Raw genomic sequence first — 18,169 nt, 5'->3', positions numbered from 1 at the left:
AATATTTGTGTGTGGGTTACACGGTCGGCCTTAGCCAAAATACAATATTTTTACTTTTGAACGTCCCACTAATTTCAACAGTCCACAATCCATTTTTGGCGCTATAAACCTGTGCTTGGTGATTTTCTTATTAATTATTGAAATTAATTAATTTTGGGATAAATACCCTTTAATCACGAATCACACTTAATTTGCACTGAATAATAATCAATTAAATAAATGAATCACACCACTGCAATCAGCATAAAATTCCGGTCACCGTCTATCACAGTCTAATTTCGGAAAATAATTAATTAATTAATTAATTATGGAAATTAATTAATAAATGCAGAAAATGCATACTTAGGCCCGTAAAGCCTAATTATATGCCGGAACGGACCCAGAAAAATTCTGAGACTCGTTAAATAAATACTAGAGCCTATTTACTCGCTAATTGCACTAAACTAACCACCTAACATGCAATAACAATTAATTAAATTGCCAATCTAATCTAACGATTCACCTAATCCAAGCTTAGTCTAAACTAATCAACCCTTAAGCGTTATTAACCTACTAAGCGAGGATCGGTGAGTTAAACTCACTTGATTTGCAATCCGCTTGGATCAAAATGACGGGGGCATGGCGAGGAACGACAACCTCCAAAGCGGGACCGCCAACGGGGCCCGGATCGGGCCGAAATCGGCCACACAAGTCCACGGCGGGGCTGCCCATTCCAAATATGAACGTGGTTGAACGGCAGGGCTGAACTAACTTCGTGGGCTGCTCGAAGTGGTGCTGAGCTGAATTGAAAACGCGAGCTGAGGACTCGGCTTCGTGCAAGGCAGTGGACGGCTGCTGCTTCCGTGGAGATGGGGGCGGTCTTGCGGACGAAGGAGGAGACGATCGCGGCTGGCTTCTTCGGCGGAGTCGCTGGAGTTGACGCAACAGTCAACAAACCGACTGAGGGAGGCGAGCTGGCGGTCAAAGACGGGGCAGAGAGATGGACAGCACGCGGCAAGGAGCTGGGCTGCTTCGCGGTTTCGTTGGCGTGGGGAAAAGAGAACGTGGGGCGGCTGTGTCGCGGAGATGCAGACACGGTCAGCAACTTAAGAGATCTCCATGGAGTGTTGACCGAGTAGGAGTCCTACACGGACGTGTGGCAGCTTGGAGATAGGGGGGGAATTGGAGTTTCGGCGGATGTTTCGTTCGGTGGAGATAGAGGCTTGCAAGGAAAATGAAAAAGATGAAAAGAAGAGCAGAAGCGTAAGGGAATGGGACGCTCGAAGAAGATGGGCAGCAAGGGGATGGTCGCACGAATGGAAGGAGGAGGAGAGAGAACCAAGCTTGAAAGTCAAAGCCAAAATATCTATTTCATCATTTCCTTGGACCAAAAGTCTTCATGCATATCCTTGTGTTCCCTAAATACTTTCTAGCACAAAATTTCCACAAATTAATCCACTTTGGTGCCAAAATTCCAGCCCTCATGTTAGGATCCAAATTTCACAATTTAAGTTTCGATTTCTTCTCCGATTTCCCCAATTCAATGTCCAATAAAGCCCATATCTTTTCTGCAAGTACCCATCGCCAAATAGATCGGCTTGGAAGTCAAAACTCCCCTCAATTCAGCCAATCCGAATTTCCGTTCATTTTCCGAATCGTCCGGATCGATTTTCGTAAAAATTCTGAACTCTCCAAAATTCCTCGAAAGATGAGTCAATATTTCTAAAATAAATCGTGACATGACAGAATTTTCAATTTTCAAAATTAGGTTCAAATTCACGATTAATTTCAATCTGACGCGATTTTAGCGTGACATAGCCTACCGAGTAGCTTTTAGAAATTTTTAGTGCAAATGATCCGTGGTCGATTTTCTTCAAGCCACAATAAACCTCTTCGACATATTGGTGACTCTCAGTTGTCGTGAAAATCTCGAGGTTTCAAATATGGACACATGGTACCAAAACGACGAAAAATCAGTCTAGTGCGATCGACAAGAATTTTTCAAGTTGGTGAAATCACCCACGTTTAACCACACATCTCAGTCGAATCGACCTATCTCTGATCTCCAATCGATCTTTATTGTATCGTAATGATCTCTACAGATGAGCACTGTCGAACAGTCGATTCCTGGTCGAATCCTCAAGTCTATTGCATTAAAATCCCTTAATGGCTTCACCTGATAGGCTAGTTATCTCGTGAGTAGCCATCTCAGAGAAAATCACTATAGTCGCGTCGATGAAAGGCCCAACTTATCCAATCGAAAGCAGAACTTGAAAATCAGGATGTCACATCGACCACTGCTTCTTTATTAGAAGGTCGGTAGGAAGTTGCCGTTGTTGGAAAGGCTTGTAATTATCTAACTTCCTGGGGTTAACAAGTCTAATCAAAAGATGTTTTTACTATTCCTAATTTTGGTTGATTGGGTGTTGATATTATGCTTCAGCTTGCGTTTAATCAAAAGATAAAAAAAAGGGGTCGGCGATGCGTCTTGGGACGTCGTAGCTGAACAACCGTTAAGGGAGGTTCGCGTGCTTGGAGATTCGAGGTGTGACAAGCAAACTATATATTTTGGGTTTGGGGAGTTGATTACACTATTTTTATCTAGGAAACTATAACTAGCAAATGATAACAAATAATAAACCATCAAAGAAGATACATACTGCCTTATCCTAGAGATCAAATGGAAGTCTAAACATGAAGGGTTAATACTGAGGTACACATAAATAATTCATATGAAGTGGAAAATATCCAAAATCAAATCTCAAATTACAATTTACAATTCAAACTGATCATTGAATAAAGTGGATTATCTTGTATTTGGGAGCAATACAGGGAAATCTGGATGAGACAATTGTATAGAAAAGGTAGCAAATGTGGACACTTTGGTGCTACTAGTCTAGGCGGCATGGGAGAAAAACAATTGATGACGCAGAGAATGTAGATAAAGGTACCTAAAATGTAGGGACTGGCAATTTCAATGAGAGAAGGGGTGGTGGAGTGTTAAAGTTGAGAATGCAGAATGCTTCTCTTATGTAAGGATAGGCAATGTGGTCTCGATGAACACACCATAAACCTACCACCATTAAGCACTGCAGTTGTGTTTCATTGAAATCAGAACCAAGTTTCGAGTTTGCCACATCAAGTATTCTCCCATTCTCATACAGCTCCCAAACCTAATCCACTAGCCGAACTTGGCCTTGCTCGACCCTTAGGTCGATGGTTTTTCTTCCACAAGCTATTTCTAATAGGACAACTCCAAAGCTATAGACATATGATTCCTTACTCGCCTTGCTTATGTAAACGTATTTAGGCGCCATATAGGCCATTCTTCTAGCCAAATCCGTCGTTTGTAATCCTTTGGCATGGTCAACTAGCCTAGCCAAACTGAAGTCCCCTAATTTAGCATTGAAATCGAAATCGAGCATCTAGACTTTATATCCCAGTGCAAGACACATTGTTCCCATTCTTTATGGAGGTAAAGCAATGCTCAGGCTATGCCTTGCTTGATTTTATACCGCTTCTCCCATGGTAAGAAGGTACGTCCTGTCATGCCCTGAACCTCCGAGCACGTGCCCATTCCTCCTTGGTTGATTTAATCACAACGTCCCAAGACGCATTGCCGACCCATTCCTTTTAATACGCAAGCGGAAGCAACAATATAAATCCCCATGCAACAATCAGACATATAGAAAAATAGGATCAATTTTTCAAACCAAACAAACCTCTTATAAACAACCAGGTTTATTTACAAGACCAAACTATTTACAAAAAGGTCGGCTCCTATAACCTACTAGTCAGACCCGTTCGCCAATTTTGATCTCTCCATTTTTCCAAACTCCAAGGTTTCAAGCCTTCCATGACCACCATCTAGGGACCTAAAAGTGGTTATACAATAACCAATGAGACAATGTCTCAGCAAGTTCAACTCCTTAAGACTCGATTAGAAAGCCAATACACTCTAAGGCTACCTAAGCATAACACAAGTCAAAGGACTTACTTTGGCATCAGTTTCTCCTTGCAAATAAGTTCAATTATAGACATCCAATCAATCACCATAGATCGAGACTTCAATCAATCGACCTAGTTGATTACATGTCATCACGACATTCCCCTAGTCGGTACATTCAATACTATCTATAAGGTCCTATCAAACTAGGACCGCTCACCCAAAACTGAAAATATAGATAATATAGCTCGCTCAAAGCTGATAATATAGTATACTATATATATGCTCGCCCAAAGCTGATAGATTAGGGCCCCCAGACCAATTTAGTATACTATATATGCTCACCCAAAACTGATAGATTAGGGCCCCCAGGCCAATTTAGTATACTATATATGCTCACCCAAAGCCGATACTATGGTATACTATTTATATGCTCGCCCAAAGCTAATAATTTAGGGCCCCTAGGCCATTATAATATACCACTCCCACCATAAAATCAATTCATCATTTTTATCATACCTGATAAAAATATTCGTGTGTGGGTACACGGTCGGCCTTAGCCAAAATACTATAATTTCACTTTTGATTTTCCCACTTCTTTCAGCAGTCCAAAAATATATTTTTGGTGCTATAGACCAACGCCCGGTAATTTTTCAATTAATTACAAAAAATTATTCAATTTAGGAAATAATTCCTAAAATCACCATTTAATCAATTCAGCACAAATTAAGGCTCGAATAAATAAACGGAGAGTACCACAATAATCAACATAAAATTTCGGTCACCAGCTATCCCGATCTAATTTTCGAAATATAAATAATTAATTAAATAATTACGAAAATTATTAAATAAATAGCCAAAAATCCAACTTATGCCTCGTAATGCCTAATTGGATGCCGAAACGGACCCAAAAAAATTCCGAGGTTCATTTAATAAATCCTAAAACCTATTTACTTGCTAAATACACTAACCATTTGCCTAACATGCATTGGCAGATAATTAAATTAACTAATCTAATCTAATCTATTCACCTAACCACGCTTAATTAAATCTAATCAACCCCTAAGCATCATTGACCTACTAAGCGAGGTTTAGTGAGTAAAACTCACTCGTTTATCGAATCGTTCAGTTCAATTTGAAGGGGACGCAACGGCAGCCGATAAGCTCCACAACGATGGCACCAACGGGGACCCGGATCGGGCCGAAATCGGCCACGCAAAGCTTTGCGGTTGGGCTGCCCGTTCTGAATTGAAGAGGGCTGAGTTGCTGGGCTCAGCTGAGTTGCAGCTTCGGCAGGAGTTCAGTGGTTGAAATTCGAAGGAACACGGACGGTTGAGCTCGTGAACGCTGGAGGGGTTGAGTTGGGTCGAACAAATCACTATGCGGGGCTGTTGGTTCGACTTCAAGGGAGCTGGCCGTGCACGAGCTACTCGGTTCGTTGCTGGAGTCAACCGCGAAGGAAGGAATCGCGGGGTTGTTGACCGAATGAAACACGTGGGCATGCTGTAGGGGCCAAATGGCTTCGGTGGTGTTGCTTCTCGCGTCCTCGACGGGGGAAATGGAAGGGAAAAAATAAAGCTGCAGGGGAAATGAGGCAAGGGCGTGCAAAGGGATGAACGAAAAATGAAAAGAGAAGAAGACAAATGGGGGAAACTAAAAGCGAAAGAGGAGCAATTGGGGAGGGGATAACGACGAAGCTAGCGTGACCCCATTTGAAGACCGAAGAAAGAAAAGATTTAAAAGGCAAGTGGCAGAGGATGTCGGCTGAGGATAAACAAATGTGTGAAGAAAAGAGAAAGAAAGAGAGAGATAGGGAGAAAAGTGTTGGAGAAATCTTTCCAGAATATTTTGAAGCCGACAAAACGTTTCTATCACTCTAGTCTGGATAAATACAGACCTTCTGTTTAAAGTCTGAAGACTTTCAGATCACAAGACTCAAGACTCAAGACTATTCTCATTAACAGTTTTTCTAATCTAGTGACGAAGGCAATCCATAGCCGAAGTATTTGGTTGAGGATTTAGTCCTATCCTCTGGAGAAGATCTCTTGCCTGGATAAATATAACGGATTCTTTTATTCGTAATCAAGATCGTTTGAAGATTCGATGGTCGACGAAATATTCATGGAAACCAAGATCCTGATTGTATGGGCGAACAGGATTGATGGGCTATCGTCAGGTTCCTTTAATAGCTCGAATAATCTTCTTGATTGATTCCGTCCAACGGGTAGATTGGAGGAATTCCTTTGGTAAGTGCCAACGGGTATGATGGCATAAAAGAGTATAAAAGGAAGACGTTCTAGTTGCTTTAGTGCATGATCGATAGAGAAATTCCAGTCTCGAAGCACCTTGATTATTAGTCGATACATTTTGAGCGAAATTGTATACACAGAGTGTCTATATTTAGTGATACCTTGAGCGAGTGTGGTAGATCATCTACACCGAGAAATCAAGGGAGAACAACGCCGTAACATCTCTTTGTTCATAGTGGAATCCAGCCAATAGGCTGTCGGTGCGTAAGAGTGGGCGTAGGCTTGAAATAAGCCGAACCACTATAAACCGCGTGTTCAATTTTCTCTTTCTCTCGTCTTACTTTGATTATTGTTTGTCTCAAATCTATCAACTGTCTAGTATTTTACAATTATCGAGAAAAATCCTTTATATACCTATTCATCCCCCTCTAAGTACTTATACTAGCTATATCAATTGGTATCAGAGCTCGTGTACTCACTTTATTTGAAGTGTTTTACTTCTGAGTAAAAGATCCATGGCTAGTATGCTAGCACCAGGGCTGGTGGAAGGGCAAAGCAATACCAGAGCACCCTACTTTGATGGAAATGATTACAACATCTGGAAGAACAAGATGAAAGCTTTCCTATGATCAAAGGATCCTCTGGAATGGGATGTTGTAGAAAAAAGGAATTACTCTTAAAGCTGCATCAGTCTCTGAAAGAGGAAAAGAAACCGTTGAGACCAGCGGAATGACTCAGGAAGAGATAATCAAGAGACAAGCACTTGATGCAAAAGCAATTTACTCTTTATATTGTGCTTTGTCTCCAACTGAATATAACATAATATCTTCTTGTGTTACAGCAAAAGAAGTTTGGGACATATTACATATCACCTATGAAGGAACAGATCAAGTGAAGGAAACCAGAATTAACATTCTCCTCGGTCAATATGAAGCCTTCAAAATGAAACCAGGAGAATCTATAACTGACATGTTTAGCCGTTTTACAGATATTGTCAATGGTCTTGAGAATCAAGGACAAACAATTTCAGATCCCATGAAGGTAAACAAGCTACTGCGTGGACTCTCCAAGGATTGGAATCACATAAAGACTTCAATAAGAGAGACGCAAAGAATTATGCCACTATCTGTCGACGAGCTGATTGTAACTCTTCAGTCTTATGAAGTGGAATGAATCAATGAAGATGAAGATCTAAAAGGTAAGAAATCTATTGCATTAAAATCAAATGATGATTCTGATGATACAGATTCTGAAGATGATATGGACGATGAGGAGCTTGCTCTCATGATAAGAAGATTCAGAAAACTGAATAGAAAAGGAAGAAGGTTCAACTCAAAGAAACAAAGTTTTCAAAGACAGCAGACCAAGTCTGTTGATGATGAGGAACCAAACAAAGATGTAGTTTGCTTTGAATGTAAGAAAAAGGGACACATCAGACCCAACTGTCCTCTTCTGAAGAAGAAGAGAGGAAAAGCTGAAAAGTTTCGAAAAGCTCTCAAAGCCGAAACCTGGAGTGATACATAGTGTGAAGAAAGTGATAATGAATATGCCAACCTATGTCTGATGGCACAATCAGACTCAGATTCTGGATTAGACTCAGACAGTGAATTTGAGGCAAGTAATTTTAAAATTCCTGTCAAAGTTTCTAAATACATTGATGAACTGTGTTTTAGTCTTCAGACTTCTCTCAAAAGAATTTCCGAACTTAAAAGGAAAACTCAGCTCTAAAACAAAAGGAAAACGTTTTAGAAGAAAGAGTTAAAAGTTTAGACTTGAATGTTTCCACTCTTAAAGAAAATGAAGATAATCTTTTGAAAGAAAATGCCCTTTTAAAACTGACTTATCAAATCTTTTAAAGAAATTTTCAATAGGGTCCGAAAAACTTGAAAAAATTCTTTCAGCTCAAAAACCTTACTTTAATAAGTCTTGTCTAGGTATGACAAGCAGAAACAATTCCCTTGATTGATTTTCCGAAAGTCAAACAAAGAATTAAGGAAAGACCCTCGAGAGAGGCTTACAAAAATCATTTCAAGAAAGTTTTTGTAAAGTCTGTAGGTCGAAATGCCCTTAGGTGTTCAAAGTGTAACAGTCCGGATCACTTTGAAAAAGAGTGTCCTATGGTTTGGAAACCTATTAAGAAAGTATGGGCTAATCTTGTTTATCTTACTAACACCAAAGGACCCAAGAAAGTTTGGGTACCAAAGAAAGCTTGAGACTCTATTTTAAATGCAGGTCTCCGTCAAGAAAAAGGTAAAGTGGTATATTGACAGTGGATGCTCAAGACACATGACAGAAGACTCAAATTGCTTCATAAAGCTTGTTCAAGTAAATGGTGGAAAAGTTTCATTTGGAGGAAACAACAAAGGAAGTATTGTGGGATTTGGAACTGTGAAAATCAGAAATCTCACAATAAGTAATGTTTCCCTAGTGGAAGGACTCAATTACAATCTTCTCAGCATTAGTCAATTGTGTGATATTGGTTTTAAGATTTTCTTTCAAGAAGGAACATGTTCTGGGATCAGTAAAGACTCTACTCAGTCTTTCATGGGTCGAAGACATGGAAACATCTATCTTCTGGATGTAAAACCAAATGAATTGCAATGCCTAATCTCAATTCAAGACGAAGCAAGCTTATGGCACAGAAAGCTTGGTTATGTCAACATGAAGCAATTAGCCAAAATCTCATCAAAGCAGCTTGTTCGAGGTCTACCCAAATTACCATACCAAAAGACTGATCCATGCACTCCATGTATTCTGGGGAAGCATGTAAGAAATTCATTTAAGCCAATAAAACATGTCTCTACTAATCATGTACTACAGTTGCTGCATATGGATATCTTCAGACCAACCAGAACCCAGAGCATTGGAGGTAAGAAATATTGCCTAGTAATTGTGGACGATTACTCCCGCTTTACTTGGGTATATTTCCTTGCAAGTAAGTCTGAAACCTTCGTATTTTGAAAAATTTGCTAAAAAGGTTCAAAATGAAAAAGGATGTGTTATCTCAAGTATAAGAACAGATCATGGAGGTGAATTTCAAAATCAAGATTTTACAAAACTTTGTGATGAATCTGGCTTTAAGCATGTGTTCTCCTCTCCATATACTCCTCAGCAAAATGGAGTTGTGGAAAGAAAGAATAGATCTCTTCAAGAAATGGCTAGAACTCTTTTAATTGAAAGTAAGAATTCTTCACGATTTTGGCTCGAAGCTATTTCAACAAAGCATGCGATATCATCAATAAAGTCTTCTTAAGACCTATTCTAGAGAAAACCCTTATGAGTTATTCAAAGGTAAGAAGCCCCGTTGTTTCATACTTTCATGTGTTCGGTTGCAAATGCTTTATATTGAAAAATGCAAAAGATCGAGTTGGTAAGTTTGAAGAAAGATCAGATGAAGGCATCTTCCTTGGATATTCTACATCAAACAAAGCCTACAAAGTCTATAACAAGAAGAGCCAGTCTGTGGAGGAGTCAATGAATGTCAAATTTCAAGACTCTACGCAAGATGAATCCAGTCAGACTCATCATGAAGAGTCTGAACCGCCTGCACCCTCCAAAGCTTACAACTCAAGAAGCATCTCGAGACTCGGAAGACCAGCATCAAGCTATTCGTGAAGATTCTAATAAAGAAAGAGATCATCAACCGGACAAATCAACCAAGAATCGGAAGCATAAGTCCGGTCATCCTAAAGATCTCATTATCGGCGAAATTAATGAAGGAATTCGCACCAGATCCAAAAGGCGTGAAGAGTCTAGTCTTTGTGGCTCTCGTTTCGAAATTGAACCAAAGAGCATAGAAGAAGCTTTATCCGATGAAAGCTGGATTGAAGCTATGCAAGAAGAGCTCGCACAGGTTCAACATTAATGATGTATGGGAATTGATATTTAAACCAAAAGGTAAAACTATTATTGGAGCTAAATGGGTGTTCAGGAACAAGATGAATGAGAAAGGAAGAGTCGTACGAAACAAAGCAAGACTCGTGGCCAAGGAATACACGCAAGAAGAAGGAATAGACTATGATGAGACTTATGCACCAGTAGCAAGGTTAGAAGCTATTCGACTATTACTTGCATTTGCTTGTTATAAAAATTTCAGGTTATTCCAAATGGACGTCAAAAGTGCCTTCCTAAATGGTTATCCATGAGGAAGTTTATGTGGAACAACCACCGTGGTTTGAAGACCCAAAGAAGCCGGACTCGGTCTTCGGATCGAAAAAGCCTTGTATGGTTTAAAGCAAGCACCTCGAGCTTGGTACGACAGACTAAGTAAGTTCTTAATACATAATGGTTTTGTCAAAGGTAAAGTAGATACTACTTTATTTATCAAAAAGGAAAAAAAGTTTTTTACTTGTTCAAATATATGTGGATGATATTATTTTTGGATCCTCTAATGAAAGTCTGTGCAAGAAATTTTCTAAGTCTATGCAGGACGAGTTTGAAATGAGTATGATGGGAGAGTTAACATTCTTTCTTGGTCTTCAAGTAAAACAATTGAAGGAAGGAACTTTTATTTATCAAGAAAAATATGCTAATGATCTTGTCAAAATGTTTGACTGGAAAAGTGCAAAAAGACCGACGTATCGATGTCAAGTTCTTTGAAGATAGACAAAGATGAAGAAGGGAAGAAAGTTGATCAAAAGCTATATAGGAGCATCATTGGTTCACTTCTTTATCTTACCGCTTCTAGACCTCGACATTTTGTTGAGTGTTTGCATCTCGTGCTAGGTTTCAATCGATCCTAGAGAATCCCATCTCTTTGCGAAACATATTATCTTCAAGCATCGGTCTTTGGTATCCTAAGAAGGGAGACTTTAATCTTCTAGGATATTCAGACGCAGATCTGGCCGGTTGCAGAGTTGATAGAAAAAGCACTTCGGGAACTTGCCAGTTGCTTGGAAGCAGGACAATGTCTTAGTTTTCAAGGAAACAAAGCACTGTGGCTCTCTCAACAACAGAAGCATAGTATGTAGCTCTTGGAAGTTGTTGTTCGCAAATTCTATGGATAAAACAACAGCTACAAGACTTTGGAATTGAAGACTCATGCATAGAGATTAAATGTGACAACACCAGCGCAATCAATCTCACTAAAAATCCAATCCTTCACTCAAGAGCAAAGCATATAGAGATTCGACATCATTTCATTAGAGATCATGTTCAAAATGGAGAAATCTCGATTCAATTTGTTGATTCAAAAATCAACTAGCGGATATATTCACAAAGCCATTGGAGAAAAATCAATTCGATTTTATCCGTTCCAGACTCAACATTTTGAAGCTTGAGGAAGTTAAAGTCTAGAGACTCTCCAACCCTCAGACTCAGACATTCATGGCTATAGACTGTAAGTTGTTATATTCAATCTCGAAAAGGTATGATCATTAGTTCAGTTAATTTATAATTTCCATGAAAAACTGAATCTTGTCTTTTCAAAAAGATTAACTCCTATTTGACAGTTATCGATTTTAAAAAGAGGCGTCTGTTCATTTTCCTTTGTGCCGATTGGTTTTTTCCTTTTTAAACTGAGTTGTATATATACAGTTTTCCTCGCTTAAACTTCAAAACCCTAAAAGGCATTCTCCTCCCAATCCCGTATCTACTTCGTGTTCATCTTCGAGAAAGTTGTCATCTCTTCTTGGGAAAGCGAGTAAATGAATCTTTCAACGACAAGAAAGGATGTCTTCCTCGAGAAAGTCTTCAAGAATTGCGAACAGGGGACCACAGAGAATGAGGGAGGGGCCTACCCATTTCGATCTCACCGAAGAAGAAGATTTACCGAGTCAGCAACAGAGCCCTATTCACTCTCCACCACGTCACTCTTCATTATCTACCCCACAAGATGCGAGTCAACAATTGGAGGAAGAAATAATCGAGGACGCAGACCCTGTAAGAGTCCAAAAACCCGCTTTTATTTACAAGCTCTATCGTGCGTTGAAAAGCATTGGGACTCCGCTGAACTATATAGATGATTTCCTTAAAGATAAGAATTATGGGAATGAGTATAAATTTTTGCGAGGAATGGAGGATTTGGGAATTGCTCCCAAAGGAAAGGCTGAGGAAGCACTTGCAAACATTCCAAGTGACCCTCGTGTATCGGGGCTGAATCCGACGGCGACGGGAACGATGATGATAAAATGTTCAAGTGAATTTCAACCTAGAATGGGTGTTGCTGCGAAGGTGAAGGGAAAAAGGATGGATTTGTTTAAATCGAAGGAACAGGAGAATCTGTTCTTCAGACTGTTGAAACGAGGGGTGATAAACCCTAGGAGTGTTGATTTCGATTTCTTGGATGCCATTAATGTGAACTTAAGGGAGAAGTTCAATCTGCTTCAACTTGCGCAATTTTGCTTCGACACCACAGACGGTTATGCGCAATTGACAGCATAGTTCTATTCGAATCTTAGCTTTTTAGATGCGAATAGAATATCCTTCAGTGTTCGAGACCAAGTCTATGAGGTAGATGTGGATATGTTGGCAGACATAATTGGAGTTGAAAGAGGACGATATAAACAAATCAAGGTTTCAATCGCTCGTACAACACTGGAACTTGTCAAAGATAGGAGTACAGAAGGAAGAGTTACCTACTCAAGAATGCATGCCATCAACATCTTGCTTCACAAAATTGTGATCAACTGTATCAGGCCAAAGTCTACATCCAAGACTGACGTGTCTAACTCCGAGGCGAAATTGATGTACGCGATCAATTCGGGAAGAAGTTCTCTCTCCCTCACACCATTCTCTTTCACATGTACAGAGCAATGTTGAAGGACAAGGGCCAATTGCCTTATCCAGGTCTTGTGACCAAGATCTTCAGACACTTGAACATTGAACCTCCACATACTTTTTGTGTTCGACCATGCGACAAAATGGTGGTGGGTTTGAAAATGCTAACAAAAATGCGTCTGAAAGAGCTTAATAAGGCAATGGAGAAGTTCAAAGTGAAGACTCCAGCATCTTCTGCATCAAAGAGAAAAGGGAAGGAGCCCATGGGTGCTCCATCCAAAAAGAGAAGAACTCTTATCTTGGAGGATGAAGATGAGGAGGAAGATGTCACTATCTCTGCTTTGAAAAGGACCAGACGTTTTGTACCTGAATCAACAGAACGACAAAAGCAAAGAACAGAGAAGCAGAGGAGCAACAAGAGAAAGAGAAAGAAGACAAAGAGAAAGAAGCTGAAGAAGAAGGAGAAGTAGTAAAAGAAAAGTCTGCAGATGAAGCCGCAGAAGAAGGGAATCAAGAAGCTGAAGAGCATGACCATCACTCTTCCCCAATTGAGGTCCTAGAGACAGGGGGAGATGGCGAGCAAGGAAAAACTACACCACATGCTGTCAACAGTGAAGGTGTGAGTCGCTCACCAGCAAATCCAGAAGATTTTCAGGCTTCTCAAATGCCTAAGGAAGGACATGATACATCAACACCAAATCTGCTCGATTACACCGAAGTTCCATCGTCTGCCTTCACTCCATCCGAAAGAGCAAATGCAAGCACACAGACGGACAATACCGCAGATTTTTGTCGTATCCTTGATGTTCTTTTGGAAATGCAGGGTCAAATCTATGCTCTGGAATGTGAACTTCAAGTCATGAAGAATGCTAGAAAAGCATCTTCTGTTACCTTGGCAGATCAAATGAAAAACCTCACTCTTTAAATTCAAGCCAATGCCAAAGGAGAAGAGGTGGCTCACCTACGGGAAGACTTGAAGAGGCTGGAAGGCATTGTATAGTCGATAGGAGATTTCCAGATTGTGCGCGTTCCCAAGCAGACTTGACTCTTTTCTCACCTTTTTAATGATGACAAAAAGGGGGAGAATTGCAATTTGAACTCTTAAACTCTTTAAACTCTTTAAACTTTGACGTGTTTGAATATTTGAGTATGACTTGGGTTTGAACTTGAATTTGACTGACTTGTGTGGATTTTGATGTTTGACTGTTTGCATTTATATCAAGTGTTGTTGTATGGTATTACTCATGAAAGACTAGCCGATTTTCTGTGGATGCAGAGTCTGGTTGATTTATTAATCTTTATGAGATAGCCATATTGCTTGAGTAATGTTTTGCAGGTCAAAGTTGTTCAAATCTATAGGAAAGTTTTGTCACCATCAAAAAGGGGGAGATTGTTGGAGAAATCTTTCCAGAATATTTTGAAGCTGACAAAACGTTTCTATCAGTCTAGTCTGGATAAATACAGACCTTATGTTTAAAGTCTGAAGACTTTTAGATCACAAGACTCAAGACTCAAGACTATTCTCATTGACAGTTTTTCTAATCCAGTGACGAAGGCAATCCAGAGCCAAAGTATTTGGTTGAGGATTTAGTCCTATCCTCTAGAGAAGATCTCTTGGCTGGATAAATATAACGGATTCTTTTATTCGTAATCAAGATCGTTTGAAGATCCGATGATCGACGAAATATTCTTGGAAGATTCTATTCTTGGAAACCAAGATCGTGATTGTATGGGTGAACATGATTGATGGGCTATCGTCAGGTTCCTTTAATAGCTCGAAAAATCTTCTTGATTGATTCCATCCAACGGGTAGATTGGAGGAATTCCTTTGGTAAGTGCCAACGGGTATGATGGCATAAAGGAGTATAAAAGGAAGACGTTCTAGTTGCTTTAGTGCATGATCGATAGAGAAATTCCAGTCCAAGCACCTTGATTATTAGTCGATACATTTTGAGCGAAATTGTATACACAAAGAGTGTCTATATTCAGTGATACCTTGAGCGAGTGTGGTAGATCATCTACACTGAGAAATCAAGGGAGAACAACGCTGTAACATCTCTTTGTTCATAGTGGAATCCAGCCAATAGGCTGTCGCTGCGTAAGAGTGGACGTAGGCTTGAAATAAGCCAAACCACTATAAACCGCGTGTTCAATTTTCTCTTCTCTCAGTCTTACTTTGATTATTGTTTGTCTCAAATCTATCAACTGTCTAGTATTGTACAATTATCGAGAAAAATCCTTTATATACCTATTCACCCCCCTAGGTACTTATACTAGCTATATCAAAAAGAAGTCGTGAATGAATTGGATGGGCAAAAGGGGCCCACTAGTCAACAATTGAGGATGATGGAAGACCATCTAAATGGAACCGGCGACTGGGAAAGAAATGAAAAAGAGAATATGAGAGAGAGGAAGAGAATGGGCGGAATAAAAAGCCGAAACAGGAGGGGGAGGGAAAATTGAACATAGAACGTCCAATTTTTATTCAAATTTGGTCCTACAAATTTCATGGAGAAAGTTTAGTTTTCACTTGTTTCCTTGCACTAAAATCCTCCCAAAATAACAAGTCTCTCGTAGCAAAAACGGCCATTCCTTTCAATTCCGAATTCTGTTTCATTTTTCTCGGAATCCGATTTTCTAAACAAACCCTTCCGATTGGGGTTTGATTTGTTGCAGAAAAAGCCTACGAAATTTCCTCTCGCCTATTTACTCACACTAGATGCCCAAAATCCCTTCAAATTGGCAAATCTGAATTTCTGCTAGTTTTCCAAATCATCCATTCGATTTTCCGTAAAAATCCCGAACTCGCCGGAAATACCTCAAAAGGTGAGTCAACGTTCCTAGAATGACTCATGGCACAACAGAACTTTCAATTTTTGAAATCAAATTCAAATTCGCAATTATTCAATTAGACGCGGTTTTAGCGTGACCTAACATATTGAGCAGCTTTTATGAATTTTTGGTGCAATTGACTCGTGGTCGATTTTCTTCGAACCACACGTACCTTTTCTACACATTGGCGACTTTCGATAGTCGTGAAAATCTCGAAGTTTCAAATACGGACACAGGATACCCAAAATGAAATAAAATCGGTCTAGTGTCGATCGACGATAATTTTGCAATCAAGTGGAATTACCCACACTTTGATCACCATCTCAGTCGAATCGACCTATCTCCGATCTCCGATTGATTTTTAATTGTGCCGTAATGACCCTGGCAGACTAGCACAGTCGAGCAGTCGATTCCTGGTCGAATTTTCAAGTCTATTGCATTTCAAATCCCTTAATGGCTTCACCTGATAGGTCAGTTATCTCATGAGTGGCCAACTCAGAGAAAAACACTATAGTCGCGTTGACGAAAGGCCCATCTTATCCAATCGAAATCAGAACCTGAAAATCAGGATGTCACACGTCCTTTGAATAGATGAGAATCAAGGCTACCATTAGACATGAACTCATAGATAAGGAGTTCTTTTTTCTCATGACACCATCCAATAAGTTGGACTAAGTTTCGGTGTCGAAGACGGATTATGGTCTTAACTTCGGTTGTAGACTCCTTTATTCCTTGTCTTGACTCTATGTTGATCTTCTTGATTACAACTTGAGCATTCACGCTGGTCAAGTTACCTTTGTACACTCTCCCAAAGCCTCCCTCCCTAAGTAACCATTCAATTGCAAAATTGTCAGTCGCCACAACCAAGTCCTTGTAGGTGAATTTCTTGGGGCTCAACACTTACTCGAATTCTTTGTCGATCGCTAGATCATCTTCTTCTCCACTCATGTTAGCTCTCTTACTCCTCGAATGGTGACGATACCAAATAAAGGCTAGAACAAGAATGAGCAAAATGAAAGAACTTGACCCTAAGATGGACCATAGCCATAACATGCTCTTGTTAGCATCACCGTTTGCTGGAACCGAACTATTTTGTACCATTTGATATATTTATACCATTTGTAGGAATCTAAATATCTGTCCTAGCCACTTGTATAGTAGATCTGAATTCACATGCCTCAACAATGTGCAACTCGAAAAGTTCTCCCGTCACAACTGAGAAACCGAAAGTCACCCACTCCGACAAATACTCAGTCAAGTTGACTATGTGATAGACTGCGGAGGAATTTATGTCGTTACCCGTGAGATCGGCATCTATCATGAGAACGCTTAAGTTTTGCGTGCTAGAATTGTACATAATCGTAGATTTGATCCGCTCACCGCTCATGATTTTATAATAGAACCAATCGTCACAGCTAGAGAACATGGTGGAATTGAGATTATTCAAGTCTATGCCGATATGTGGAGCTAGTGAACATCCCGGGTCCACGGCCATGCCGTTGTTAAAAGTGTTGAACTCAACAGCTACAAACTTAGTAGAAGAGTTTAAAGGGTCATGGAATGGATTTATAATAGCCATGGCACTTACAGATGAGTTGGGCGGGAGTTTTGATCCTTCGGGGACTAGAAAGAAGGTCATTCCATCAGCGAAAAGTTGATTGTTTAGCGAATTGATGACGAAGGTGAATTGGGTGGTGAAATTCGCCACGTTCCCAATTGCTTTATCCCAAGGGCGCATCGAGTCGCGGAACGTGGCCCACCTCACCCTCATAGAGAGGATCTTGTCTCGATTGGCCTCTGTAATTTGGATGAAGCCGCTTGAATCATACGTCGCATTGCCTTAGCGTTGAATGATATTATCGTTGAAAGTCTGGAAGCTGAAATCGATGTCCTGAGACGATGCCAAAGTAGTGAAGGCAACAGCTAGAGCGAGAACCAAGACTGGGAGAGGTTGAAGCTCTTTGGTTTTGAAACTTATGATCTGCTGAGCTGCGAAGTTCCATTCTCGTTGAGGTTTCTCCACTGCTCTTGAAATCTGGGATTGAGCACAACTTTTTGGAGTCCGTAACATATAATTGGTATGGATTCCAATTATGGAAGGATATAATTGATCATCAATCTCAAAATATATCTTTGTGAAAGATTTAGATACACATAACATCTTTGTGGATTGGCAATCATCATGTAGACAAATCACTTTCCATAGCTACTCTATTTTTTAATTCCCCAGATTTGATTGCATGGGCGACCAAATCAATGGGAATTCTGATTGCTTATCTTTAATGGCTAATTGATCTTCTCAACAATCATCCAATGGCTAGTTTGGAGATTGATCCTCTTGAAGATTGTCCAACAAGAAGTTTGGATGTTGAGCAATATAAAATGAGATCAAGATGTTAAAGAAAGTATGGGGATCAAGAGTTCATAAATCCAAATTTACAGAGAG

The 18,169-nt window shown here is 39.9% G+C and overlaps 1 pseudogene; it reads right to left on the bottom strand.

Annotated features, from left to right (window-relative positions):
- Positions 1-3,152: 3,152 nt before the first annotated feature.
- On the bottom strand, positions 3,153-17,494 carry LOC120292473 (annotated as a pseudogene).
- Positions 17,495-18,169: the final 675 nt, after the last annotated feature.

This window comes from Eucalyptus grandis, chromosome 4 (assembly GCF_016545825.1).
Source record: "Eucalyptus grandis isolate ANBG69807.140 chromosome 4, ASM1654582v1, whole genome shotgun sequence".
Lineage (NCBI taxonomy): Eukaryota > Viridiplantae > Streptophyta > Magnoliopsida > Myrtales > Myrtaceae > Eucalyptus > Eucalyptus grandis.
Note: the sequence above shows the minus strand (reverse complement) of the source record. Positions and strands in the feature narration are given on the sequence as shown.